Genomic DNA, 8,009 nt, shown 5'->3' with positions numbered 1-8,009 from the left:
GTTCGGTTCGATACTTTGGTGTCACGGTTCGATATTTTTTCGATACAAAAAAAATGTTCATGCCTTTTTAATTTGTCATTTATTAAAATTATAAATATATATTTTAACTCAAAAGTACAGTTTTTAAATTTAACCCTAACCCTTGTGCGTGTTTTTTATTTTGACAGCGAATGCGCACCTGCGGACCACTTATGTGCACCCCTGGTTATTTAGCTCGTCATATTGCAGCCACAGAAATTATTTTGTCCATGAAACCATAAAGCTGCACTTTCTCTTTGCCTTATAGTCTGATTTGTCATAACTTCTCCGTTTTGTGGTAAGCTTTTCTTTGGCTGTCACTTCTTCACCCTGACCTGTCTTATTTGGCTCAGCAGAACTAAAATATATATACTGCTGCTTTTACACACGCACTCACATAAGCTCAGCGATTCTCTGCGCGATCAACCTCTCACATGTTTAATCTGCGGGAGATTTCACTTGTCATGTTTGCATAGTAAGCTAACGATTAATAAGACGATGTCAGAGGAATTGGTGCACAAATTATCATCACTCACAGATCAGTGCTGTCGCTCTCTATACACAGTTCGCACGATTGCAAAGTGAAAGCAAAAAAACAAGCGCAAATTCAAACGCGATTTCAATATGTCACATATTGACAGTGGCTCACCGATGCCAATGACATAATTACCCAGCTACATTTCTGAAAGAATGCAAAAGCATTGACATATATTTTTCCTTCCTACAATAGCCCGACGGGCAGGGCAGAGATAGATTTTGGTAGCCCGACTGAAAAAATCGCTAGCTCTGGGACGTCGGGCTAGCGATATTGCAAGCCCTGTATCTGATTGAGGAATCATGCATCTTTGGAAAAGAGAGTTTATTACAGAGAAATGTCTCTTTCCAAAATAAAAGCTATACTATCCGCTTCTTCTGGGCTATATTCTCAGCAGCATAAGGAGAATCATGTGCTAACAGCTGTCTAAATGACTCGGCTAAAGTTAGTAGCATGCTTGTTGTTTTTGTCTTTGCACTAGGATGATGTCGGCGTAAATGTGCAGTCATATTCGTTGTGTTCCCACTAGTGCTTTCAGGTTAATCTCGTTGAAATGACCTTAACACCACAACACGGCAAATCTCCGTTAACGAGCTACCGCCGATCGCCCCGTGCATGGGGCTAGACGGCCAACACGTTAACGAGCTAACTGCGCTAACACACTAGTTCCCACCCATGTAATTGAGCATTGCATGGCACATCCAACATACTGTTTTACTTTAGTCCATGACTCGCTTACCTTCAGGGTCATACGTCACATGAAAACCAAAATAATTCCAAACGCCAGATCTGAATGAGGGTGCGGGAGGTGCCCTGCGCTCTTCCTTCTGACTATGCTGTCTGTGTTGAGCGCTCAGTGGATCTGCGCTCGACAGTGCAGCCTAGGCGGAGTAGTCGAACGCAGATTCACTGAGCGCTCAACACAGACAGCATCGTCAGAAGGAAAGTTGATAAAATAAATTACAAATGTTGTATTGTTCGATACATATGCGTACCGAACCGAAAGCACTGTATCGAACGGTTCAATATCGATACGAATATCGTTGCACCCCTAATATATATATATATATATATATATATATATATATATAGAGAGAGAGAGAGAGAGAGAGAGTTTATACCAATATATATATATATTGGTATAAACTCAACTCGTCGTGTTTGGAGGAAGAAGAATACTGAGTTGCATCCCAAAAACACCATACCTACTGTGAAGCATGGGGGTGGAAACATCATGCTATGGGGCTGTTTTTCTGCCAAGGGGACAGGACGACTGATCCGTGTTAAGGACAGAATGAATGGGGCCATGTATCGTGAGATTTTGAGCCAAAACCTCCTTCCATCAGTGAGAACTTTGAAGATGAAACGAGGCTGGGTCTTCCAACATGACAATGATCCAAAACACACCGCCCGAGCAACAAAGGAGTGGCTCTGTAAGAAGCATTTGAAAGTCCTGGAGTGGCCTAGCCAGTCTCCAGACCTCAACCCCATAGAAAATCTGTGGCGGGAGTTGAAAGTCCGTGTTTCTCGGCGACAGCCCCAAAACATCACTGCTCTCGAGAAGATCTGCATGGAGGAATGGGCCAAAATACCAGCTACTGTGTGTGCAAACCTGGTAAAGACCTATAGTAAACGTTTGACCTCTGTTATTGCCAACAAAGGTTATGTTACAAAGTATTGAGTTGTATTTTTGTTATTGACCAAATACTTATTTTCCACCCTGATTTACGAATAAATTCTTTACAAATCCTACCATGTGGATTCATGGATTTTGTTTTCACATTCTGTCTCTCACAGTTGAAGTGTACCTCTGGTGCAAATTACTGACCTCTGTCATCATTTTAGGTGGGGGAACTTGCACAATCGGTGGCTGACTAAATACTTTTTTGCCCCACTGTGTGTATGTATGTGTGTATGTGTATATATATGTATATGTATATGTATGTATGTATGTATGTATGTATGTATGTATGTATGTATGTATGTATGTGTATATATATATATGTATATGTATATATGTATATGTGTGTGTATATGTGTGTATATGTATGTGTGTATGTGTGTATATATATATATTTCTGTTAAACAAAGCAACGAATTTTTAACACAGTCTTGTTTTATTTTGGATGCATACCGTATTTTACTTTGCACATGGAAACAAAGTTTTTTCACAAAACCCAAAAAGGCTCAAAATATTTAGCCAGAGGTCCTACCTAAAGACTTGAAGACGTCTAACCGTTGTTTACGAGTGACTCTAAATCTATTAATGCTTATCACTGTCAGATAATAGCTAGTGGTTTGTAGATGGAACAGGCTAATGCAATCTTCTCCTTTCTACATGGATGTCATGTTTTGACTCTAAATTGAGACTGAGCATGCAGGAGCAAATTTAAAAGATTTATTTACAATTTACTGCAGGAACTGAACCAGGAACTCTACGAGAGTGGAGACGGAATGCTAGCTTGGACCAAGGAGAGTAAGGAAGAATCTCTAAACTACTCTAAGCAGATCTTGTTATCACACTTGACGTATTCCAGAACAAAACTTGGCTGGCAAGCACAACTCGCTGCAGAGGAGACCGTAAAGGGGCAATCAGATTTCTTTGGTTGGTGAGAGGCTGAGAACTAAAAGGCAGACAAAAACTCTGAGTTAGCAAGATAGGAAAACATTCACAGAGGAAGAAAAAAACGTGATCACCACGATGGTAAAAGAACTAGCACCGTCCAGCCAGTGTTTCCACGAGTACACTGATAACTTGGCAAGAGAACAAAAGAGAAAAAAACACAGTGCAAAAACCCCAAACCTGCCCGGACCGTGCCAGTTTACCTGTATGCAGCCAAAGCCCGCTCAAACACGATTCGTCAAAAGAACTCAGACTATAAGTGCACTGCAAAAACGGAAATAAGAAACTTCCTACACCCAAAATCTAATTCCTTGGATTCATATTCTGTATATTTGTGTGTAGAAGACATATAGAGATTCCCTGGCTTCTGGTTTCTTCCTGTGAGAAAATACAAGTTTACTCTTGTTTTAAAATCACTGGACAAACCCATTAATCCCTAAACCTATTGAGTGAAGACCAGAAAAAAAAATAACTGGGGAAGGCAAATAATCGAGTCCTCGCCTTGCTGCTACTACACTGTTCTGCGTTGGCTCAGGGGTTGCTCCTCAGTGGCCAAAAACAATCTCTGAGAGCTGAAACAAGATAACTTGTTTTGTCTCCACAAAACAAAATTACTTGCCAAAATATGCATGTAATAAAGTTCTGCCTTTCTGCAGTAGCTTTAACACTTCATTCCTTGATTTTAATCAGATTTTTTAAAGTGGGGTTTAATTTTCTCCAGAATAAAATGTACTATTGTTTATGAAATGACCAGAAATACCAGGAAAATGCAGGCTTCTGTTATGTAAGACTCAACAGATGAATTCCCTTAACCATGAGCAGAACAGTCGTGGTTATGGCTCTTTTTTTAAAGCAAAAATACCCAGACGAAGGGTATTTTTTGGTTTATTACAACTTGATTTCTTTGCTCATGCATGTTCTGGATGTTTTAGTTATACTCCATGGAATTAAAGCTTTATCTGGTTTATTTCTTCGCTCTCTTTTAAATAAATATAAGCTATGAAATGTCATTCTGCTCTCCATCCAAATGCCTATCACAGTACATTGACCATGGAAGGAAAAGGCGTCTGCAGTTCAACAAACATTCAGCTCTTTGACTGTGATGATAAGGTGACTTCCTGCTCGGCATTCAGACCGTACAAGCAGAGCTTAAAGTGATCTGGAGAAAATCCTTTTCACACCTGGCTCCTACACACCGCTGTTCAGGCCACAATGGGAGCCTTTGTTTCCTCGGTTTGACTTTAAAACGCCAAAGGTCGATAAAGTTCAGGAAGCACGTGATTTTTATTTGAAAATCTATAAATTGTGAAAATGAATGCCCCCTGTGTTTATTTGTGCTTCACTCCACTTTCAGTTCCAGAGACCTCATTCAGTACACCAGCTGCCAACCTATTAGCACCCCACAGAAACCCTAACAGTGCTGCCACAGGCCGGTTGTTTGTTTGACTTTGCCATTACTGAACTGAGGCGCACAGACTTGGAGGATGAGAGGAGAGAATAAGCACTGACTCACTTTGAAGGGTGCACTTGTTAAAACTCTGCCCATCTCGGGCGATGTTTAGACTGGAAGTTTGGGGGCAATCTCCAAACTTTTTACTCTCTTCTTGGATGAGCTGCTTGTGGGTGAAATCTGTATTGCTGAAATTCTGAACGGTCTGATGCCGCCAAGCTTCACATTCTTTCTGGACCTCAATGCTGACTTGCAGATTCGTTTAATGGGGTGAGCTTGAATAAACATGGGAAAGGACAGACACATTTGGGCTTTAAGGATACAGAAATCTGCACAAATGCATAAACATCTTTAAAAAGGTGTGTTAAATATCACTGGAGATCTAATTCCATCAATTTGGTGCGCTTTCACAGTGCAGTAATATGAATGCTGGTTTTCCTCAACAATAAATGTATTATATTTTGGGTTTACACAATTTTCCATGATCCATTATCCAAATCCATTAAAAATCAAGCTCATCAATCAGCCTTGTTTTCAATAGTTGTCACTGGAACAAAAGAAACACCAAAACACATCACCAAATCTACTTAGTGTGAGTAAAAGTCATTAGAGTTAGTGGGTAGTGTCCAAAACTGCCAGAGCACATCTTTTAAGAGGAGGCAATCATCCTTCTCATATCTGATCACCAGTTTACTGAAGTTCCCATCTAAAATCAGTATCAGAAGGTTTTGTAAAGTAATATAACCAAAATCAATCAAATGTCAGTCCTGCTGACAGGAGTCAAGATGTTTCACTAATTAAGTCAGCTTTGATCTGCAGGTCATTTGGATTCGCACTACAGAGACCTACATCAGGTCTGATGGTTTTAGTCATCTGTTGGGCCAAATGTTCTTCCAGGTGTTACAATATAGTTTAACACCTGGAAGAACATGTTGTTGTCCATACTGTGATTGTATCATGACAATGCTCTTAAAAAAAGCATTGTCTCAATGCTGTGACTGTCAAATCTGAGATTAATCAGTAAAGTATATCTTTAAGAGATACTAGAGCTACTAGAATCCAAGGGATCTAGGGGATAATCAGTTTTCCTACCTTTGCTCTACCTCTATATTTTGCAGCGAAGGGTAGGGTGTCCCCTATTTTCACGGCTCGAGGGCTAGCAGTCATCTAGACTTAGATGGATATTTTGTGACCATCTAATGTGTCAAACAAGCGGCAGTCGTATTTTTGTGTTGTATCAGTTTGAACCATAGGATGGTACATCATAAGTAGTTCTTATTGATACTGGTGGCCTGGAAAAAGCAGGCTTTCTTCAGGAAATCAAGGTAAGTTAAAAAACAGCCAAACACATCGAAAAACTGGTAAACTGCTACCCCCTGGTGGTGGAAGATTTTGTTAAATTGTGCAGTAGGTAATTACAAAAAGTGCCTTTAAACCAAAAACATTTTGATAGCCAGAGAAGAGAAGATCAGAGTGATGACACGTTTATATAGTTTTTGGTAAAAAATAAAAATAAAAAAAAATAAAACATTTTTAGGGTTATTTGCAAGCATGGTGTTCCAGTGTGCCAGTGGCTGAATTGCCTTGAATACAAGAGCTATCATATCCAACTTTCCATTGTAATAATGTCACACAGCAAAATATCGCTGAAAAATGCCAAATACTGTCCCAGGCAGCTGCAAGTGTAGGGCTTAAAGCCCTGCAGAGGGGGAATCTGTCCCGTAAACTGATATGGCTGTCCAGTTGTGACCTCAGCCTTAAAATTTGAATGCTCAGTTTGATCTGCGGGTTTAAAAGGCAGCTTTTTTCAGGATAACTGAGACTAATTATCATGTGTCTCTGTGGAAAACAGAGGCTACAGGGCTAGATGGATGGAGGGGGTGTGCTCTTAAGGTGTCAGGATTACAGCCTGTATGTCATTATGTCAGGAAACAGATGTACATCTTGGGTTCTCAGATCAGTTGAGGTTTTTTTTTTCTTGTACCTTAAAGGACCTTAATCTTCATATTTCACTTTTTGAACTCTGCACATGAACTACAATAAAACCAATTTCCCAAAATGTGTAATATGTTTTTTCCCCTTTGAGCAGATGATTTCCGGTCTTGCTGCCTGTATTGCGACAGATGTAGTCAAGCTGTTATCCAGCAAGCCTGTAGCAGTGATGGCCTTATGATCCTGATGATGTACAGAGTGCCTTACGTCATACAGATGGCAGATGATCTTTGGACATCTCCCTGAGGATAAGAGGATGAATGGACTGATGAAGCAGGGGGTGTTCCCCAGGGTTTCAGCTGTGAATGGGTTTCTGTGATAATAGCTTCCACTCTGTCCTGTCCATTAGCTTTAACTACACGTGTCCTGATGTTATGCAATTACTGTGAGGAGTCTTCAAATTTACACCTTACATGAGATCTTCCGGCTTCTTAGGAAGGAAGTCTGTAATAATGATTCACAGCAATTTCCTGGACAGGGAAGAGTTCTGTAATTTACCGTTATTTAAAGTACAATAGTGTCATTAAGGTCCACATCTCTTTTTCAAAAGAGACTTGCGCAATAAACACTGTCTCTCATTTCAATCCAGACTGAATTTACAGACAGCATAAAGATAGATAAACATAACATTTTATAATGTTTTAATGAAATCAGAGGAAGTATATTTGTCATTCATTCCATTTGTAGACAGCGGAGGATTTAAACTCACTTTTCTCCAATCTCACTGTGAATGACAGGCACAGCTAATGTTATTAATATCCTGTGACCTGATGTTGTAACTACTATATTTAAATGTAAAAGGGGAGCAGAGATAATTGGGCCATTTTCAAAGAAGAACCTTATAAATAAACATCATGCAGAGATGCTCTCTTCTGTTTCTTAAGGAGGACCATCCACATTAAATCACATTCAACAAAATACAATACAATGAAACAAATTTTCAAGGAAGACAAAATAAAGCTCAATTAATGGTAAAATAAAGTAAAATAATTAAAACATAGTTATAAAGTAAGCCAAAAAAGATACAATAAAAGTAAAAACTTGCATGCAAACAACCAAGAAAACTTACTTTGCATAAAATGGAAGAGCTGAGTAAAATATAACAAAATTAGCTCACATAGCTCAATTTAAATTAGAGCAAAAACAAAAAACAGAAACAATAAGTTACGTAATTAAAAAGATACAGCTGTGAGTTAGGAATGAACTCAAACCTGAATAAAAAACAATATATTGTGATGCCACACAATTAAGAGGCTTTGAGGTGGAGGGAAAACCCTAACAACAGGCAGCCAACATCCAAACATGGCTTTAAATGTCCCTCGAGAAACCTGGAAAACTTTTCCTGAAGACTACTTGAAGAATTTAATTTAAAAACGTAAATAACATAGAAC

The sequence above is a fragment of the Maylandia zebra genome, linkage group LG7, assembly GCF_041146795.1.
Source record: "Maylandia zebra isolate NMK-2024a linkage group LG7, Mzebra_GT3a, whole genome shotgun sequence".
Lineage (NCBI taxonomy): Eukaryota > Metazoa > Chordata > Actinopteri > Cichliformes > Cichlidae > Maylandia > Maylandia zebra.
The sequence above is the reverse complement of the archived record's forward strand: the minus strand, read 5'-3'. Positions refer to the sequence as shown.